The sequence below is a fragment of the Podarcis gaigeae genome, assembly GCF_964106915.1.
Source record: "Podarcis gaigeae genome assembly, chromosome: 11".
Classification (NCBI taxonomy): Eukaryota; Metazoa; Chordata; class Lepidosauria; order Squamata; family Lacertidae; genus Podarcis; species Podarcis gaigeae.
The window spans coordinates 16,007,606-16,029,872 of record NC_139687.1 but is presented as its reverse complement, the minus strand read 5'-3'; the positions used below and the strand labels follow the sequence as shown (position 1 = coordinate 16,029,872).

The 22,267-nt window shown below is 43.9% G+C and overlaps 1 protein-coding gene across 1 annotated transcript in view; it reads left to right on the top strand.

The window, feature by feature from the left end:
- The first annotated feature begins 13,431 nt into the window (after positions 1-13,431).
- MEGF10 (multiple EGF like domains 10) overlaps positions 13,432-22,267 on the top strand; it is a 114,367-nt gene continuing 105,531 nt past the window's right edge. The window contains exon 1 of the mRNA XM_083702223.1: positions 13,432-13,978. The gene's annotated coding sequence lies outside the window, so the exon portion shown is untranslated. The remainder of the gene's footprint in view (positions 13,979-22,267) is intronic.

Genomic DNA, 22,267 nt, shown 5'->3' with positions numbered 1-22,267 from the left:
TGTAATGTGTAGAACAGGCACCCCCAACCTGCGGCCCTCCAGATGTTTTGGCCTACAACTCCCATGATCCCTAGCTAACAGGACCAGTGGTCAGGGATGATGGGAATTGTAGTCCAAAACATCTGGAGGGCCAAAGGTTGGGGATGCCTGGTGTAGAAGAATTCTCCTCATGTTCTGCCATCTTTACCCTGTGCATTTCCTTCATTCCCGCTTTCTCTCTTTGGCAGTTCCTGATAGGGACGAGAATAAGAGCAGTAAAATTATTTGAAGAAAGACATGAGCTAAGTTATAATATAGACTGCAGAGAGTGTGGGATGTCAGAACTCTAAATGTTTTTGCCAGGTACATGTTTCTTCTCTCTCTCTGTCATTTAAGCGGATCCATTCTACACAAGTTGACAATGTAAGGTTATTCTGCAAAAATGTACCATAATGTATTTTTCTTTCTTTGCAATAAGAAAAAATGAGACTGATATTCTCTCTTGCTGCCTTGTATTTTTGATTATATATAGTTCTATCCTGAGCTGCGCCACAAAAGACATAAGAATAGAAATGAAATACAATGAATGAGATGCAAAGTATCAGAACATGCCACTGATATTTCTTGAAGCATTTGCAGACAGTGTTGAGATGGTCATTATATTCAGTCTACAGAAACGCACCCTTTCCAGTCCGTTTTAAAATCAATGGCTTACTGACATCTTCATTTATGTCAATTAAGCCTGCAAACTTTTCCTTACGGCAGTTTTCATTTGCTATTCTGTCACCTCTGAAGACTTTGAATGCTATGAGAAACGTATGGAAGACAATCAAACCAGGCGAAATTGCAGGCAGTGATCCTTGAAATCATGTTTTGCCTGAAAGCACTTTCTGTTATGAGTTATAAATTTGCACATCCAAAGCTTATGGTATTTCCCTTTCTCCGACATTACTTAAATAGCTAAGACCCGTAGATGCTAATCGGTTCCAATAAGTTAAGGAAAAATCTCCAAGGTTGGTCATATCTATTTACACGAATACCTACGGCAGCAAACAAACAAAAAACCTCGGCGTCAACCAGTGGCGTAGCGTGGGTTGTCAGCACCCAGGGCAAGGCAAGTAATTTGTGCCCCCTAACCCGTGGATTTGCGCCCCCTAACCCGTGGATTTGTGCCCCCTAACCCCCAGATGTTGCACCCAGTGCACCTGGCCCCCCTACACCCCCCATGCTACGCCACTGGCGTCAACAACTATGTTTAGAATTAGCATGCAATTATTTTCTCCTCAGCAGAAATAGATGCCTGCAAAACATTTTCCATTTGTCACCTATGGAGGAGGCCTTCCTGACTACAGTGACTACACATCCAATTTTGGTAAACATTCCCAGTACTTGACATTCTTCCTTGAGCTTGACAATGCTTGGTGATAAGACTTCACTAGATAAACCACAGAAAACAAGGGGAAGAGGGAGGGAATTACAGTTTTCAATAGGAATATTCATTTTGAACTGAGCCACTAGCTGTTGGTGCATTGCGAAGCATGAGTACCATTCATAGCTGGCTGCACCAACACTGCAACCCTCAAATGACTGGTATCAATCTCCAATATTTCTTCTGTTTCCATACTGTATGCACTTTTAAGGGGCCTGTGACATGGGTGGCGTTGTGGTCTAAACTGAGGTTACCAGACGTCCCCATTTCCCGGGGACAGTCCCCAGATTTACAAATGAGTTCCCTGACAAAATCTATATATTTAGTAGGAAGTTGAAAAGTATCTCCAGATTCACTGAAAAAAATCTGGTAACCTTAGTCTAAACCACTTAGTCTCTTGGGCTTGCCAATCAGAAGGTTGGCAGCTTGAATCTGCATGACAGAGTGAGCTCCCATTGCTCTGTCCCAGCTCCTGCCAACCTAGCAGTTCGAAAGCACACCAGTGCAAGTTGATAAATAGGTACCACTGTGGCGGGAAGGTAAACGGTGTTTCCATGCACTCTGGCTTCCGTCACAGTGTCCCATTGCACCAGAAGCGGTTTAGTCATGCCGGCCACATGACCTGAAAAGCTGTCTGTGGACAAACACCGGTGCCCTCGGCCTGAAAGCGAGATGAGCGCCATACCCCATAGTCGCCTTTGACTGGACTTAAACGTCCAGGGGTCCTTTGCCTTTTACCTGCCATTTTACCTGCGCCAACACTGCAACCCTCAAATGACTGGTATCAATCTCCAATATTTCTTCTGTTTTCATACTGTATTCACTTTTAGGTATACAGTGGTTCTGAATTCTGCTTCGTGTACATTCGATCAGTACATTCCATTTTGGCCTCTTTTTATATCATTCAACCAGTGATTTTTTTCTGGGGCTACACATACTCCTAAACATTTTGTGAATCTTTGTACTTTTGTCCATTTACTGTATTTATTTCCCCTGCAGTGGCGTAGCGTGGGGGGGTGCAGGGGGGGGGGCCAGCCGCACCGGGCGCAACATCTGGGGGTTAGGGTTAGGGGGCACAAATCCACAGGTTAGGGGGCGCAAATCCACAGGTTAGGGGGTGCAAATTACTTGCCTTGCCCCGGGTGCTGACGACCCACGCTACACCACTGTTCCCCCGACCTGAACTATAAAATGGTGGTTTTCTTGAATCAAAATGAGAGTACCCCTAAACATTTTTTTATAGAAAAAAGCACTGCATTCAGCACTTGTCCTACTCAAAGCAAACCCATTGAGATTAATGGACCAACTTCCTTAGTTTCTATGGGTTTACTACGAGTGAAATTTAGTTGAGTACCACCCAGTGGTCCAGATTCAGCTAATCAGTCCTGCTAGTAGAAGTTCACAGAAGGACTTTCACTAGTCAACAAAAGGACTCGAAAAAATTGGCTGGGTGTTTGAGAGAACCTCGGAGAAATGTGTGGGAGGAGAAGGAGAGGCAATTGTTCCATCAGGAAAGCAGAAATGGTTTTGCTCGTGAAGCGATCTCCTCAGCACTTTGGTGAATTATCCCCATTTTGCACCACCACCATTTGTCCCTGCACTTTTTCTCTAGTTATATTTGTGTGATTTTTTAATAATAATTTTTATTAATTTTCAATTATAATCCAATAATAGCCTCATTACACCAATTCATAATACAATCAATAATATCAGTCATTCAAATATATATTTGAATTTATATAAGTTATATAATTTGAAGTTATATAATTTAGATGAGGTGGGCCCCACATGTACAGTACTAGAATTAATGATTTGATGATTTTCTTTATTTCTGCGTTCCAAAATCTTACTGATTTCAATTACATTCCAGACATAATAATAACCCCTTATACAACAGCTGCAATATTTATAACTTCTATTCATGTTGACCCATTAAATGATTTATAAAACTACAGGTGAGGCTCCAGTTCTATTTGTTGTATAAAAGGTAGAGGGACCCCTGACTGTTAGGTCCAGTCGCTGATGACTCTGGGGTTGTGGCACAAATCTCACTTTACTGGCTGAGGGAGCCGATGTTTGTCCGCAGACAGTTTTTCCAGGTCATGTGGCCAGCATGACTGAGCCTCTTTTGGCACAATGGAATAACGAAACCAGAGCAGCACATGGAAATGCCGTTTACATTCCCGCCAGAAGAAGGTACCTGTTTATCTACTTGATGTGCTTTTGAACTGCTAGGTTGGCAGGAGCAGGGACCAAGCAACGGGAACTCATCCCGTTACAGGGATTCGAACCGCTGACCTTCTGATCAGCAAGCCCAAGCGGCTCAGTGGTTTAGACAACAGTGCCACCCATGTCCCATTTGTTGTATAGCCATTAGGATTTGTCACTTTCCTCTTCTGGACTTTCCAACATAACTCTGCCTGTGATGTTGCCCTTGAGGTTTTCGGAATTGCTATGCTATAGTTAAATGCACAATGTTTTGCTGCCGTTCTTAATTTCAATTATTTTATCATTTCATTTCATGATGCATTTTGTGGTTTTTATATTGTACTTTTAGGTCTTGAATAGCCCTGAGATCTATGGATGAAGGGCAGCATGCAAATTTTAATAATAATAATAATAATAATAATAATAATAATAATAATAACAACAACAACAACAATATTAATAAATATTTATTGCATGGTGATGATAATAATTATTGTTTTATTTTTTGTACCCCACCTTTCTGACAAGGTTGCCACAGCCACAATGAAATGATGTCACATTTTATCAGTTAATCTTTTCAAATAAACATTTTATTATTTTTTAATTGCAATTTTGTCTCATTTTAGGAAATCATTAATTTTCCTGTCCGATTTAAAGCAAATACCTTCTGCTTCAGACAATGCCACTATCAGGTGTTCTTTCCATTGTTTCAACACTGAACTGACATAACACATTATTGTAGTACTAGCTTTTTTAGGATGTCATCACTGTAGAAAGTCCAATCACAATTTTAATCAACACATTTAAAAATTATAAGTGGGGAGGGAGGGCCAATCTGGCAAACAAAGTTATGTTAGGCTGCCCTCTGCTGGAAATATTCCAGGTTTGACACATGAAAGAAATGTATTTATCAAACCAGGAAAATACAATTTGTTTTCATTTGTAGGCAATTAGATACAAATCCAGAATATCAGTAATGGCCAGAAAGGCTATAAAATACTTTCTTTAGAGGGCTACAATTTAATAAAATTTAATCTGTTGCAAAAGCATGAACAAGTATATCATGAACTACAGTGGTACCTTGGTTCTCAAACTTAAACCGTTGCAGAAGTCTGTTCCAAAACCAAAGTGTTCCAAAACCAGGGCGCTCTTTCCCATAGAAAGTAATGCAAAACGGATTAATCCATTCCAGACTTTTTTTTTAAAAAAAACCTAAAACAGCAATTTAACATGAATTCTACTATCTAACAAGACCATTGATCCATAAAATGAAAGCAATAATCAATGTGCTGTACTATAAAATAAATAAGACAGTATTGTAGATGGTAAAAAAATATATATTATATTTTCTTACCTGCACTGATGATTGTTTGGATGGGGGGCTTTTATCCATTTCTGCAGTCACACAGTCAGTCAATCAGTAGCTGAACTGAGTTCCACACAGTCACAAAAACAAAACAAAAAGAACCTCAAAATCAAAAACACAAAATAAATAGCAAAGACTGACAGACCTCAGCATAACACTCAAAGCGGAAGTGTGGCACTCAAAATGGAGCACATTTGGCTTCTGAAAAATGTTTGTAAACTGGAACACTTACTTCTGGGTTCGCAGTGTTTGGGTTCCATGTTGTTTGAGTACCAAGGCATTTGAGAACCACGGTACCACTGTAATTCTACTGGTCTCTGTAGCTCAGTAGGTGGTGAAGACAGGCCTCTTGTGAATCATAAAATCAGAGCTTTCCAAACTTTTCATGTTGGCGACACATGAAGATTAAGTCACACATGACACATTAAGATATACATCATTTGGTGACACAGTAATTCAGATTTACTAGTAAACTGGAGGTTCACCAACCCATTTCCAGCAAGCAAGCGAGGCGCAAGCGAGCGTTTGCACGACACACCTATACACACTGCAGGTGTCACAACACACAGTTTGGAAAGCTCTGCATTAAATGAAGTCTGGACTCAGCATCACAGGGGAGCAACTGGTGACCTTCAAGAGAGCCAAGGCTACATGGGTGACCCCAGTTCCCTCATACCAAGTTTTGAGTTAGCAGCAGAAGAAATCCTACTTGAGAGCCAGTGTGGTGTAGTGGTTAAGAGCGGTAGTCTTGTAATCTGGGGAACCGGGTTCGCATCTCCGCTCCTCCACTTGCAGCTGCTGGGTGACCTTGGGCCAGTCACACTTCTCTGAAGTCTCTCAGCCCCACTCACCTCACAGAGTGTTTGTTGTGGGGGAGGAAGGGAAAGGAGAATGTTAGCCGCTTTGAGACTCCTTAAAGGGAGTGAAAGGCGGGATATCAAATCGAAACTCTTCTTCTTCTTCTTCTACATTTTTAACATTATGAAGTTTCTCTGTAGAAAGGCAAACCTGTTTTCTACCTCCCTCAAACCCACATAAGCTACTCCAACCCCTTGTTCAACGTCTTGTTGAAACATCTTTGTGTCTTGCCAAATGCGAGGTGGTTCTTTTTATGAGATTCAGAAGCTATACAAACAGAGGTGAGAGAGAAGATTAAAGATTCTATTCCAAACAGCAAGCATTAAATACATTACCAAGCAAGCATTTCGATCTGCCATTGGGAAGCCCTCAAGAAGTAGCAAACTGAAAAAGTCTCAAAAATATAAACACAAAATAAATAGCAAAAACAAAAGTGCCAAAGTTAATCCATTCCAGAAGTCCATTTGACTTCCGAAATGTTCGAAAACCAAGGCGCAGCTTCTGATCGGTGCAGGCGCCCCAGAAACAATAGCCGACAACTGCACTGGATGTTTGTACTTACCTCTGGTCGTACTTACTTCCAGGTTTTCAGAGTTTGGGAACCAAGGCATTTGAGTACCAAGGCATTTGAGAACCAAGGTGAAGTGAAGGCCCAAGACAGGTGTTTATCATGATGTGAGCTGCGCACAGGTGGGCCGTAGCGAGCGAGCGAGCGAGCTACCACCATTCCTGTGGAGCCTCTTTTTATTGAGACAAACATGCAAGCTAGGCAAATACATTTTTGGGCTGTGACCTTTACACATCTTCCGTCCCGAAATCATGGGGTGGTACAAAGTTATTTTGGCACCTGTTCCACAGCGTCATTTTCCCCTTGCACAATGTATGACCAATGGAGACAAATGTCTCATGGAAAAGGATTACAGACAGGACACCGCAAACTGCTGAGATCGCGAAAGGTCAGGCAGAGGTGGAACGATGTACAGACAGCTGTGGTTTGTCTGGGGGGGGGGGTTGCCCCTGCACCCCAAGGTCACGCGTGCAGGCAGACTGTGGATGCCTGCTGGTGGGGAAGTGTGCTCCCTCTGTACCCCACTCCCCACTCCACGATATCCCTACACCAAGGTACCACTGTAAAATAAAATTAAGATAATCTCTCACCTCTAAATTCAGCATTGTTTAATTTTGCTCAGGTTAAAAAAAATAGAAAAGTAGTAAACCATTGTCAGGGGCTCAGGAGCAGAGGTACAGGAGTGGGAGGAAATGGAGAGCGAGGAGGAGGAATCCGAGGGGGGTGTAGGCAGTGACAGTGGTCAGAGGGATTCCACGAGCCTCTCCAGCGAATCGGAAGATTCACAGAGGGGAGCGCCGATGGCCAGGGCAAGGGGGGTGCCAAGGGGGAAACCCCAGAAGGAAGGGGCCAGCGGGGACTCCCAGAGCAGCAGTTGGAAATCAGGACCAGCTTCCCCACCAGAGCGCAGTGGGGGGGAGGAGTCCCAGGAATCGGGACCAGTGTTCTCACTACCAGCGAGAGGAGATGAGTCAGGATTGACCACGCCTCCATCGGAGAGCGGGGAAACGGTCAGGAGGAAGGTTACCGGCTGGGCGCGCGCGCCAAGTTCAAATGTACAGGCAAGCGGCACAGCAGGTAGCCCGGATAGGGAGCCAGGTCCTAAAGCCCGCCGGAAGGAGGGGCAAGACTCAGGGGGGTCAGCGTCAGAAGAGTCCAGAAAGGAGGAAACCCCAGGGGGCAGAAGGACCCAGAGGAGGAAAGAACAACGGAAGAGGTGGAGTAGGGCTAGGATCTTAAACTGGTGCGGAAGGGGTGGTGATTCAGAGGGGACTTCGCCGATCTAAGGTCAAGACGTAGGGCTGCACGCTCTGGCGTTGGAATGGAAACTAAACTTCAATAAAGACTTTTGTACATTACATCAACCTGGCGTTGGTCCTCTGTGAGCTGGGACCTAGAGGCAGCTCTGACAACCATATAAGTAAAATATACTTTGGCGGGCAGCAGGGGGTAGCTTTGGTGGGCGGTGGGGGCCTTGGCAGCAACAGGGGGCATCATTTTCTGTTTTGGCCCCAGGGGAAAAATGTGCTGGGCTGCTCCTGATGGTGGGATAAATAGATGGCTATTAGCACTAAACCTGAAATGTGTTATAAAGCACGAAACAAACCGCTGATATAACCACTGGTAGGATGTCTCAGATCAAATTTAAAGGAAGTTCAGATATGGTGTTCTCTATTACATAGGTTAAAGCAGTGCTTTTTTTCTGGGGGGGGGGAGGGCACAGGGGTACGCATACCTCTAAACATTTTGTGGATCTTTGTACTTTGGTCCATTTACTGAATTTATTTTCTCCAATTTGAACAATAAAATGGTGGTTTTCTTGAGTCAAAATGAGAGTACATATTTTAAATATAAAAAAGCACTGTCCCTACCTGGAGATGTTAGGGATTGTAGCTGGGATCTTCTGCTTGTAAAACAGATTGCCTAATGCTCTGTATTATGCATTTCATATTGTATTTAAAAGGAGATTAGAGTGGTTCTCTTAGAAATCAAGATAATCTGAAATGGAGATATGAATATGAACAGAGATGTTTCAACAAGATGCTTCAGACAATCAGGTGCCTCAAAGTTCTGAAGAACTTTGAAGACTCAGGAGCAGTGCCCAGGTAGGTGGGTTGTCAAGGTAACAGTGACCTGCCCTCCTTTGTGACATCTTTTTCAATTCTGGCTTAAAGGTCACAAACCAGAGGTGTCCAGTCCAGGAGTCAGGAATGGTAGCAGCAGTGTGAGAATGTGTCCATGGGCGTGTGAGAGAGGAGAAGAGGATTTACAATTTGTTTTTGGTATTTACATATTTTCATACATATTTTAATTAATGCTTCCCATAGCCTTGTATATTTTCAGACTGATATTTAGGGATATGGATTGTAGTAGCTTAGGTGGGTTTTAGGGAGGTAGAAAACATAGGTTTTGGTTGTGTGTTATATTACCTTTCTACAGAGAAACGTCATAATGTCAAAAGTGTAAGTAGGATTTCACTGGGTTAAAGACTTCACTTGAAAGCTTGCCATGTATTACATTATATAAATAAAAGCATTGCATTCGTTCCTTGACATGCAAGCAAAGTTGGATGGCAAAATTGGATGAAGACTATTGCAGACAGCAGATGGCCCTGTTTTCAAATAAATTTCTACAGGCATTTAACAAAACACAGTTATTTCTCTTTGGCTGATTTTTCATAGTAATGACTTTACCATTTGGCTTTCGGTTAATTTTTTTGCAAAAAAAAAAAAAGGAAAAAAAAGTGTCCTCATTTGCAAAACTGTTTGCCTTCTAATTACGTGAATACTCTAGGTAGATGCTACTGATATATAGAGAAGTCAGTCCCCTGAAACAGCCCATGGTGGTCTTGCCCTTGTAGAAGGGTTGTGGGTGAGTCAGAAATTTGGCTGAAGTTTTCCTGTGCAGATAAACAAGCCTCCAGTTCCAAAGAGGTGGAATGTGCCCGCGTGTATTCCCTGTGAATATTGGGTAAATACTGTGTTCCGTCTACATTCCTGTGCTCTTCTCTTCTTCTTCTCTTTGGCGATCACTCGTAGCCGAGTAGGATTCTCTTCCATGAACATGGTCTTAACAGTGAATCAATAAGTGACTGTGGAGGCCAATTTTGGATCCGCATGTCCTTCCACAGTGGGGGCATAGGTTTCCGGGCTGGAGTTGATCATGCCAAGCGTGCCTTCTTCTTAGCATGTTTCTCCCTTTCATCCTGAGTTTGAGCTTCTTCAAAGCCCGTGACACCTTTGGTAAAAGGCTGTTCCCCAATTGGAGCGCTTGCAGGCCAGTGTTTCCCAATTGTTGGTGTTTATACTACATTTAAAAAAAAAAACTGCCTTGAGAGAGTCTTTAAACCTCTTTTGTTGACCACCAGCATTTCACTTTCCATTTTTAAGTTCTGAATAGAGTAGTTGCTTTGGAAGATGATAATCAGGTATCCAAACAACTTGACCAGTCCAGCGAAGTTGATGTTGAAGAATCATTGCTTTGACACTGGTGATATTTGCTTCTTCCAGTACAGTGGCATTAGTTTGCCTGTCTTTCCAAGTGATGTGTAAAATTTTTCTAAGACACCGTTGATGGAATCTTTCAAGGAGTTGCAGATGGCGTTTAGAAGCGGTCCATGTTTTGCAAGTGGGACGCGGGTGACGCTGTGGGTAAAACCTCAGCGCCTAGGACTTGCCGATCGCATGGTCGGCGGTTTGAATCCCCGCGGCGGGGTGTGCTCCCGTTGCTCGGTCCCAGCACCTGCCAACCTAGCAGTTCGAAAGAACCCCTGGGTGCAAGTAGATAAATAGGGACCGCTTACTAGCAGGAAGGGAAACGGCGTTTCCGTGTGCTGCTCTGGTGCTGGTTCGCCAGAGCAGCTTCGTCACGCTGGCCACATGACCTGAAAGTATCTGCGGACAGCGCTGGCTCCCGGCCTCTAGAGTGAGATGAGCGCACAACCCTAGAGTCTGTCAAGACTGGCCCGTACGGGCAGGGGTACCTTTACCTTTACTATGTTTTGCAAGCGTACAATAAGGTTGGTAGTACATTAGCTTTGTAAACAAGCATTTTGGTTTCCCTGTAAATGTCCTCAAACACTCTGCACTTCAGTTGGGAGAAAGCTGCACTCGCCGAACTCAGGCGATGCTGGATTTCAGCATCAATGTTCACCCTTGTGGAAAGATAACTATCCAGGTAGGAGAAGTTTATTTATGCATACTTTCCTGGGAGCAAGTCCCATTGTATTGCCAAAAAAAATAGAGTCAGAAAAAAACAGTAGTGGAACAAAATGATGCAGAAATAATTAGGTGGTAGAGTATAAAGTATAAGACATTCCTACACAATGGTGTTGAATGTATTAGTTGTAAGCAGTGCTTTAATCTGCTGCCTGACCTCCTTTGACAATCCTTCTAGCTTCTGTAGATGTAATTTGGCTAAAATTGGTGGCCAGGAGTCCGTTGGTGTAAACTTATGTAAGGGCTCCCTCCATTTCCCCCATAATTTGAGCAATGCCTGTTGGAATGGCTGTTCAGTTAGGCAGCTACAGTAGTTTTGATCAGAATAACTTTATAAAATATAACAAGCCTATATTTCAGTATGGTATCCCATTGGCATGAAATCTACCGTGCCAAATCTTATGGATTCAATCTGGCCAAACAGAAAATTCTTATGAAGGATGACTGAGTTATAGCAGTTCAAAAACGTTGCTTTTGTGTTGTTGTTTTTTTGTGTGTGCCCATCTGTGGGGAACCATCCCAAGGGCTGCATTCCCTCATGGGCAGCTTTCTGAGGACCACATGCCAGTAGTGGTCTGGGCAAGGGACAAAAGTGAGTGAAGCAATGGAAGTGATTTTTTAATTTTGCCCACTCCTGCCATGCAAAACCCAGGTGTTTCTGCATTCTCACATCCATCCATCCATCCATTCTCCACCAGGTAAGCAAGAGGCATTATCATAGTTCAAGGACACTGGCAGAAGCACTTGAGGAAGGTGTAATGAGGTTCCTCACCTCTGGTGTAAATTATGTTTAAAACAGAAGAATGTGAGTCTTCTTTTTGCTGGTTTAGTGTAAATCTGTTGTGTAATCCTAAAGTTTCATGGTATCCATTTTAATCAGTGATTAAGCTCAGTGCAGCTTATTCAGCTATGCACATGCGTGTTTCCCTGACGAAGAGTGATCTAGATGCATTTGTGAAATGATAATAAAATAATAATTTATTATTTATACCATGCCCATCTGGCTGGGTTACCTCAGCCACTCTGGGCGGCTCCCAAAAGAAGACAATATGTGCTGCTTCTATATACGTTTGCTTGTAATTTGCTGCAGCGTGCTGCTTTTGATGTGCATTGTGCTCTTATTTTCAGAGCCTACTTCTGCCTGTCCTTGTCCATCATTTTTGCTGCTACTGGTGTTGGCTTGCATACTACAGCTTCTCATATTAGTTTGTTAAGTGGTCTTCCTGTCTTTTCCGTTACGTGGCATTGTCATGATGTGCTACTGCAGGTTTGCTCATGTGCCTGGTTGTAAGCAACAAGCTGCTGCCTGGCAGTATATTCATTCACTCATGATGTGCTCTTACCTCTGTTTGCCTGTGTATGGCCATGATGTTGTGCTTCCTGTGTTTGGCCTGACACACATTGCTGCCCATGTTTTCTTGTGCCTATCTTTGCCTATGACATTCTGATGCCTTATTATTATTATTATGCTCTGTTGACCCATGATGTGCTGCTATCAATGTACTAAAGCCCATGTTTGCTTTTGTGTAGTGTTTGTCCAAGATGTACTGCTGTCCATGTTTTCTCATCAAAAGATCTACCCAAGTTTCCTTGTGATGCCCATTTACCCTCTTTTGCCTATGACATCTTGCTAACATTCAGACCTGTTGCCCATGTTTGTCTGTGTCATGTTGCTGCTTATTATGTGCTATTGATTCTCATGTATGTCTATAATGTGTTGCTTCCAGTGCTTGTCTAAGATGTGCTTTTTCCCATGTGGGGCTGCCTTTGTGTGTTCTTGCAACAAAATTCACCTCTTGTTGCTGAATTTCCATTGCAAGAGAGTTTTATTAGTAGTCTGCTTTCATTGTTAGTATTGACGGTATTTTAGCAATTTTGGGTGGGCTGCCTATTTCATCAGTTGCTGGTCTCCCGCTTTATGAGCATTTTTATTGAATGGTATTTCTGTATTTTATGGTAAGCTGCCTTAAAAGAGCTTCCTCTCAAAGGAGGCATAGAAACATTTGAACTATTTTTGTGTGTGTCCAGGGCCCTGTTGTCTACGTGTGCTGCTGTCTGGGATATGATCTTGCCCCTGTTTATCCAAGTTTGGGAGTGACGTGGTACTGTCCATGGTTAGCCTGTGGTCTAAACCACTGAGTCTCTTGAGTTTGCCGATCAGAGGTTCGCCAGTTCGAAACCCCAATGAGCTCTCATTGAAGTGTCAAAATGATTGTAAAATGTATAAACTTGACAAGTATAAACAAAAAACCCCCAAAAAACTTGACAAGTATAAACTATATCAGGAAGAGTGGATTAAATTTAATGATTACTTAGTTAAATTTGTTAAGTTAAATTAAATGAAAACAGCTTGGGGATACCTAATTGGCTTAGGATTTTATTTATGTTAAGAGGTGAATTAATATGTTTAATTTCATAATGTGAATATTTAAGGATGTTAAGGTTAAATTTTATAAGAACTGTGATTTGGAAAACCGTTAAAAGGATATGCAGTGAAATTCAACCAAGGGGAAGTGAGGAAGTCACTTAAGAATGTTAATAAGTGTAATTTTTAATAAGGCTATGATTTATGTTTGTTTGTCTTATGTGTTCGTTTGCTTATAATGTTGTGAAAACCAATAATTTTTTTTTGGAAAAAAAGACAAGTATAAACAAGAACAACAAAAAAACTTAACTAGTATAAATAAAAAAATTAAAAGGGGGGGGGGAACTTCTTAGTTTCCCGCCATCGACCTGAGGCAGGAGAGCGTCTCCCCCACTCCCGCCTCCGCCCCGCGCACGCGCAAAGTTGGCCGCGCGTGCTAACAGGCTCCGCAGCAACGGGGCGGGTCGAGAGATTTCGCCTTCGCCTCACGACCTCAGGCGGCGACACCTGTTCCTCAGGCTAAGCGAAGCGCGGAGGGCGGCGACATTGGCATTAGTCGTCCCCGCGCTTCTCACTGCCGTGTCCGGGACGGAACTTCCTCGGCCGCCTCAAGTTGGCTGCGGGGCAGCCTCCGCCGCTGGCCACCTACGGTCAGCCTCGGCCAGGGAGGAGCCGGGAGAGGCGCGAGTTTCCCCCCGGAGGCGCCGGTCGCTGGCTTGGCTCGTTTGTCCCCTCCGGCGCCCCGTCGGTTAACGCAGCCGCCTCAGCAGTCGCTTCACCTCAAAGCGGGCAAAGTTGAGGCTCCGGAGCGGGAGTTGTCGTCGCTCGGACCGGGCTCGGGAGGAAGCGCCATGGCGCCTTTGGCGAACGGCCCGTAGGGGAGCTGGGCTTTTGGGGGGAAAGGAAAGAGGTCGCTTCGCTCCGTCCGTCGCGGAGGAGCCTGAGGAGACGAGTCCGCCCGGCGCGCCGGCAGCTCCGCTTATAGCAGGTGAGGGACTGGCGAAGGCGGGAAAAGCGCAGGTGCCTCCGCCGCTCGCTTCGCGCCTGTCCGGAGGGGGAATCGCGGGTTGGGAGAAGACCCCAAAGAAAAGGGGAATCCTCAACCCCACCCCGCACACGAGTGTCGCGTGTGGAACTTTAAGGCCCCAGCACCACCCGATCGTCTGAACATAGCCACACACATACACGCATCAGTCCGGGGCTCTGTTCAGACGATCGTTTGGGGGCTTAGGTGGGACTGCTGCTGCCGCCGTTAATGCGCATGAGAGCTGTCTGTTGAAGGTCAGGCGATGGGGCGTGCACGGGTATCGCGTGCGTAACTTGAAGACGGTGCGCGCGTGTGTGGCGTCCACGCGTCGGTCCCGGGCCCCGTTCAAACGATCGGGTGGGGGGGGATGTGTTGGGAGTGCTGCGGCCGTTTACGCGCACGGGAGCTGTCCGTTGAAGGTCAGGCGACGGGGCGGAATTGGGGTGGGGGGCTAAGGTTCGGGCTACTGTAAAACTATGCCGGCCTCCCCTGGCGGTTGGTTGTCTGAATGAGGCTCGTTTGGACCCGTCGGGAGAAACGCGGTAGGGGGAGGTAGCGCTGCTCTGCGCAGGGGCGGACATCGGGGTGTCAAAATTCGGGGCAACCTCCCCCCCCCCCATAACCATGCATGCAAATCTCATTACAAATTTGAGTGTCAAAATTCGGTGCCACACACCCCACATGGTGGGGGGAGGGAGGAGGGGGCAACTTCCTCCCCCCCCCCAAAAAAACAAAGGAAATAAATAAAAACGCCTAACTGAAAGTAGAAATTGTAGAAGGGCTTTGACAGGTGTTTTTTCTGAACGCTTAGGGTGGTAAGGAAGTAATTTAAAACTGTTGCTTCATGGCTGAGTTGGGATTTGAACCCAGATCTCCCAGGTCACAGTCCAACCCTCTTGTAGCCAATATACTGCACTGGCTCTCCCCAGAGACTCTGAGAAATTGTGCATGCATGTTCCTCTGCTGAAAATTTGGGTGTTTGTATTTAAAGTTCTATGACAAAGTAATAAATGTAATAATTGTAAGCACAGTAAAATAATAATAATAATAATAATAATAATAATAATAATAATAATAGAATTGTTGCTGAGCCATTTCATGCTGGATCCCCCAGGCAGTGCCAGACAGAGGATGGTGACAGGTGGGTGTCTTGCCTCCCTTAAATAAATCTTGGCTGTGCCAATGTCCCTCCCCCCGCCTCTCTTGCTCCGTTCTGAATAATAGTTGTGGGGTCCACCATGGTGCTCAAGGTGTGGTAGGGGTTGCAGGGCCACGTGGACAAGCCTCGTCCCTTGATGTCCATGTGTCCAAACTCTTTTGGAAGCGGTTATTTTGGTGTGCACCTGTGGAGCTGCTCCACGGGAGAAGGGGCCGCGGTGCGATAAAGGTCTCTCCCTGCTTGGAGGGACTCTGTGCGCAGACCTTAGTGTGCAAATAGAACTCCTCCTGATGTGTTTTGAACACTGAGGAATGTGATTGCGGGGCATAGTGGCGACAGGAAGTGAAGCTTGCCTGCTGGTCCCAGGACCCTCTCCACATGTTTGGATACATGGAGGAGGTCATTTGAACCCCGCCTAGTCAACTGTCGAAAGAGACATGTATGCCGTTGGCACACACAACTTTCACACTAAATGGGACATCCCTGTAGGAACGTCATTGTGGGCAGAATAGTCTTGTGAAATGAACTTTTTTTGGTAAACAAATGGAGCACAGCAGCCTACGTATCTCTTCAAGTAAATCTGATAAATAATAGTTTTGCCTATAAAAGCTAATTCTCTACATTTCCAAGGCGGCACACTTTCTACTGCTGTCGGGTGTACTGGGTGCGCTTTGCCCATTTCTTTTTGTTGTTCCACTTTCTCCCGTATCCATTGCGACTTTTCCCTCTATTTAAATGAGCTCCTTCTAACAAAAGGCTTGTTTTGAGAAAGAAAACTCCTTGTCCCCATCTCCTCACCCCTACCTTCCTAAGTTCGTGCAGGAATGTCTTCTACTCAGCATGCACTTTGCGTTTCTTGAGGGGTGGGCTGTCGGTCTGGGTTGTTTTGCTGATAGTTCAGCACTGGGTTTTAAATGCCTGGCTAGCTTAACATCCTATACAGCTGCTGCTTTGCTCTAGAGCTGGAGAGCGAAAACTTTTGACCGTAGCTGTAAAACTTGTTTGTTTTTGTTTCATGTGATCCATATATTTCTTGCTGAGAATGGCCTAAAAGGAATACTTTAATTTGTGGAAGCGTTGGTTTCATTCCAAACTTTGTTGGCAATGCTTGTGAAATAATTAAAAAGAAGAATTCTCAGAACAAGTGCAGAATACCTGACCTAATTAACTTCCAGGATGGAAAACAGGGATATCTAACTACTTTAAGCCCCAGAACCCCTCTCTTTCTATTTTTTAAATTAAACTGTCTATGTATGTTGTAGTCTGGTTCCCTGCATCAAAATGTATCTCTGTCGTTTAACTGAAAGGTGTTACTGTAAATGCTGCTGCTGGGTTTTGGTTGTTTTATCTAAATTACAGTACTGGGTTTGGTTGTATTTGAAAATATTTTTCCTGGAGCTAGCTTACTTTAAACTGGTTGTCTTATTGTACTTATGCCGCTATTTTGCATAGATGCTAACAACCCACTGGTGTAGTTTATTTGATTTTACAAGTAGTGTAGACTTGATCAAACGCTACAAAAGCTATATGAGTTGTCAATGCCATCTATGGTGCATTGAGAATTACAACTCTATCCTTTAGTCTAATAGCAAGCAGCTGATTTCCCAGTGTTGATCCTTATGTAAACCAAAGTGCCAACATCCACACATGAGGGAAATATCAGTAGTCTTGGGGGAACCCCAAACTTTTCAGAAGTACAACAAATATAGGGAAAGCCCACTGGTGGCAGTGGGGAAACCACCCCAAACTGCCCATTGAGGACTGTGTATGCTCAGTGAGCAAGGACTGCTAATTGACTGCAAGGGGCAAGTGCAGAAACTCAGGGAGAGCTAATGGAGTATTCTGGAAAAAGTACATGGTTGGCTGCCTTGAACCCTGAACAGAACACTCCATACTGCAACATTTTGTTGCAGGCTTCATTCTAATAGCAGTGTGTTACAAAGTCAGAAGGTTTTAATTGCCCCAAGCACCACTCCATTGGCAGTATTAACCTTTGTATATGTGGCATGCTGTAGAGTTAGTGCTTAAAAACTATGAGTAATCATATACAAAACCAGGAATTAATGGAATGCTTCCACTGTTTCCATGGCCATTTATAATTGATGCATAATCAATCACATGAGCCAGCGGACTGCATAAAATACAGAGCAGGATGTGTCTTTCTTTCCTAGAGGCCAGGGTGGGAAAATGTCAGTGCCTTTCCCCTCATGGGACTGCTATATTGGAACTCTTGCACATCAAGCAAGAAAGAAGAGTTTGGATTTGATATCCCGCTTTATCACTACCCTAAGGAGTCTCAAAGCGGCTAACATTCTCCTTTCCCTTCCTCCCCCACAACAAACACTCTGTGAGGTGAGTGGGGCTGAGAGACTTCAGAGAAGTGTGACTAGCCCAAGGTTACCCAGCAGCTGCATGTGGAGGAGTAGAGACGCAAACCTGGTTCCCCAGATTGCAAGACTACCACTCTTAACCACTACACCACACTGGCTCTCTGTAATGTTTTTCCATTCTATGCTGTTTTTGGGGGGTGGGTGGGGGTTGTTGTCTCCTGAAGATTGATGAATAACAGAAAAAACATGTTTCATAGTCAAGATCTATTCACTTGGAGGATTTGCAGCAGGGAATAGATATTTCCTTGTTACTCAAGACACTTGCTGGGGACAAATGCGGCGGTGGGGGCAGCTGTAGTGAGAAAGCTAAGGTCATTTCTCTGTCCTACTACAAGCCTGCAACACCAACAAGCTTCTTTTGTGCCCCTTTCGCTGCCTGAGGCATGAGACCTGGGCATCCTGATGGATGCACACAGTACTTCTAAAAGACTGAAAATGTGCTCCTTTTGTTCAGTGGTAGATCTGGGTCAGGGGAAAAGGATCAGGGAGAGGTGTCATACTGTCTGTTTCAGTCTTCCTCTCTGAAGACCAGAAGCCCATTTCATCCACTATCTTGATCTCAAAGTGTCCAAACAGAACACAGCCACCATAATTAGTTGCCACTGAGTCCTGTTAGGGAAAAAGGTGGGGTATGTATGAATGAAGGAGTGAGTGGTAGACTTTTTATCAATCCATGAATTTTCCCAGCCTGCTTTTAATAAAACTATCCAAGTTGGTGGCTATCATTTCATCCTGTGGCAGTGAATTCCACAGTTTAATGATATAGTATGTGAAGAACTGCCTTCTCTTGTTTGCTCTGAATCTTCTAATATTCAGCTGCATTGGATGACCTGGTTTTTGTGTTAGGAGAAAGAGAGTAAAATAACTCTCTACCCTCTTTCTGTGCATCACACATACCTTCATCATGTCACCACCCCTCCCCTTTTTGGAAACCAATGGATGGTGATGATGGGAGCCAAGAAGACATTGATCTACCTGGCCTCCCTCTTGCAAGTGCTTTGGTAGGAGATGCAGAGACATTAGCTCTAGTAGGGTGTGATGGTGGAGCTCTTCTCCAGCCACAAGCATGTGTGTCCTATGAAGAATAGGAAGGATTCCAGAGGGTGGGGAGAGTGCTCGCCAACTGATAATTATTGAGGATAAAAGAGGCACAGCAGTCTGAACTTTTATTGAACAAGGTTGGTTGTTAAGCGAAGACCTGTGCAGGTGTTTCACACAATTAGAAATGTGTGAGGAGAGAGCAGAGTATGCTAGCTACCCAGGTGCCCCACCACCCTCTATGCATTGGAGGGCAAATGCCTGCAGTGAGGTGCCTGCTGTGCTCGCTGAGGCTTCTGGCATGATTTAGATCTCTCAATTATGCACCTGCAACATGTGGAGAGTGCTGGCATTGGGGTTATGATGCATAGGATGGCTAATGTGTTCTTGCTCTCTCCCTGATCACATGAGGAGGAGAATGCCTTCATAGGAGTGAGTACTGAGAGTATCAAAGAGACAAAGAGGTGCCAACATTTTTGTTCATTGAAAGCCTCCATTATGGCTGGCTTTGGGCTGTTATGTTGGGCTCCCCATTGATTTTGGTGGGAGCATTTTAATAGATGCCACTTTTGTTGTTGGCGTGTGAAGTTTGCATAATTTGGGCTAGGACTACTTTTGTCTGAGAATAGGATCCCGATCAATTCCCCTGCCATGCCCCTTCATCCCTCTTCTTCTCTTTGCACTAGCACAATAGTCTTAAACCTATTCAGAGCCAGGTCCCACTTTCAACCCAAACACTCATTTGGTGACCCATTTCTTAACCTTCTATATATTGACATGGTGGCAGTGCTCCTGTTGCGATCCAACTTGGATGAAGCTGTGACCCAATAGTGGGCCCCGACCCACTAGTTAAAGACTAGTGCCCTAGCAGACTCCCGACAGTGCAAGGTTCAAGCCAGTCATTGCTTCTCCTCTGTCCAGTGGCATGCATCTTTCAACTGATATAGCATTGTGCTCTGTTGGAATAAGGGTTTTATGAGCAATCCTATCCTGCCTGGTGGCTTTCAGATAGGACATTCATTTACCCTCAGGCCCTCAGGACTCTCTCCAAGCCATGCTTCCTCCTCAGCCACACCCTTTCCCCCTGGTTACAGGTAGGTAGCCATGTTGGTCTGCCATAGTCAAAACAAAATACAAAAATTCCTTCCAGTACACAAAAGCTTATACCAATAACAAACTTAGTTGGTCTCTAAGGTGCTACTGGAAGGAATTTTTTCTTTCTTTTCCCCTGGTCACATCTAGACTTCATTGCTTGATAGAGTGGAATGTGTCCTTGGTTGGCTGGATATAGGATAGCAAGAGCTATGAGAGCAGCCTGCTTTACAAAGGCTTTATCAGTGACTGCTCCCAGACTTTGGCACTCTCTCTGTAGGGAAGCTAGACAGACTCCCTCCTAGCTGTCCTTCCACAGGTAGGTGAAGAATTTCTTGTTCCAACAGGCTTTTTGGAATTGGACTGCTTTTCATTAAAGGGAGGATCCCACACAGTTTTTATTGTAATGATCTGTACGTTTTAAACAAATTTTATATGTGCATATAATTTAAATTCTATCACTGTTTAATTGTGTTTTAATGTTTGTTTGTTTTCTATACTTTTGGTGTTTCTTGCCAGGGTGTAAACAAATATAATAATAAAAAAGTTTGCATGTGTTGTTTTGCCCTTTTTTGCCTGTAGCAAAACAATAACAGTTTTCCCTCAAGGGCCAAGGCACTACTCTAGCCTTGTATCCAGTCTAGCCGACCTTGCTGAGCATAGCTAAGAAACTTAGCAATTTTGATAAAACCAGATTGAGTTTGCATATTATGTGAGCTGAAATGCTCGTAGAAAATGATCTGAAATCCTGTGTCCCACTAAACTTAAGATTTATTTGGGGAAGTTGGCTTTGGGAAAGTTGTTCAGATGATGATGTGGTCTTTGGTCTGAAAGAAGTTCCCCACCCTGGAATAGACCTACTGGGTTGTATTCATCATAACACTAAGGAAATTGCTCCACCAGCGGATGGAACAACCTCTCCCGCCTCCTTTATGAGTAGATTTGTGGAGGGTGCAGGGAGAAGAGTCCCATTGTGAGAGTGGGCATCATTGTGCTGGTTTCCACTTGTTCAGTGATTTAGTTGCATATGACCCACTGAAATCAATGAGCAAGTATACTGTATTAAGTTTCATAGATCCACTCTGTGTATTACTTAGGTCAATAGCACCCTATATTCTGGTGACACTCATGGGGAAGCTTACATTTGGCTCCATCAGGAGCAGGACCTTTTTTGTAACAGCGCTTATGCGCTATGTTTTCTTCTGGAAGAGTCCATACAGCTTCCACCATGCTCTTTATGAAGATGCGTGCGAAACCCTTGCTTTTTTAGGTAGCAGCTGAGAATTGTTGATGAACACTGCTATGCCCCATTAACTTAGTACAGTCGTACCTTGGATCCCGAATGCCTTGGCTCCCGAACAAATTGGCTCCTGAATGATCGAAACCCGGAAGTGGCTTCCACGGCTTCCGATTGTCTGCAGGAGCTTCCTGCAGACAACTAGAAGTCGTGCTTTGATTTCTGAACATCTTGGAAGTCGAATGGATTCTGTTTGACTTCCAAGATACGACTATCAATGTTTTGTAATGTCATCACTTCTGTTTAATTGTTGACTGGGCTCATGTATTTCATTAATTTATGGTTGATGTTTGTGTATGTGTTTTTTTTTTTTTGAGAAACAGTTGTATAGAAGTATTAAAAAATAAAATAAAATACTGGTTGAGTGCAAATAAATCTAGTTAAGTTTAGTGGGACACAGGATTTCAGGTAATTTTCTACAAGCATTTCAGCTCACATAATATGCAAACTCAGTCTGGTTTTATCAAAATTCTTAGCTGTGCTCAGCAAGGTCAGCTAGATTGGATACAAGGCTAGAGTAGTGCCTTGAGGGAAAACTGTTATTGTTCAGCAACTTGGGATGGTTAATGACAAGTCTGGAGAAGTGAAAGTGCTCTGCTTTCGCACTGGATAAGCCACTTTGTTTTGTTTAAAAGAAATGTGTCCATTGACTGAGCTCTATATTTAATGCAAGACTGAAACTGAAAGCTGGCTTCACTCTTCATTTTTCCTTGTAAATACCCCTGAATGCCCAGTAACACAATTCAGGAAAAGAGCACACTTAATTAGCTATGTCTGATCTTCCTGATGTGCATGCACTATGGGATGCAACTGCTGTAACTGGATTTAGGAAAATAGTAAACTGAGTCGCCAGCATATATGTTCTCTTATGCTGCTGAATAACTTGTTTACATCTTTCAGGCTCAAGTTAGGAATGTCAGTTGATTGGCTATGCTGTAAACCTTTTTATCTGAGTATGCAACATACCATGGACCATATTTTCTCATGGTGCAGATTATAACAATCTGTACTCTTCAGCGTGTGTTCTAGATTGCCAGTGGAAATTAATAGTTGATTCCATGTTTTTATTACATCCTAAATAGTATTACTTTGTATACTTTTATAAAATTATGACCTGTATTAAAACAATTTGGCTAACAATATTTCATTATTGGATAATTTTGTAAAACTGGCAAGTTTGGCTTTTAATTTCATCTTGAGCATAGTGGTTTACGTCTGTATTTGCCCATCACGTCCAAAATGAGCAGCTGCTAGTTATTCCAGGTTCTGTATAA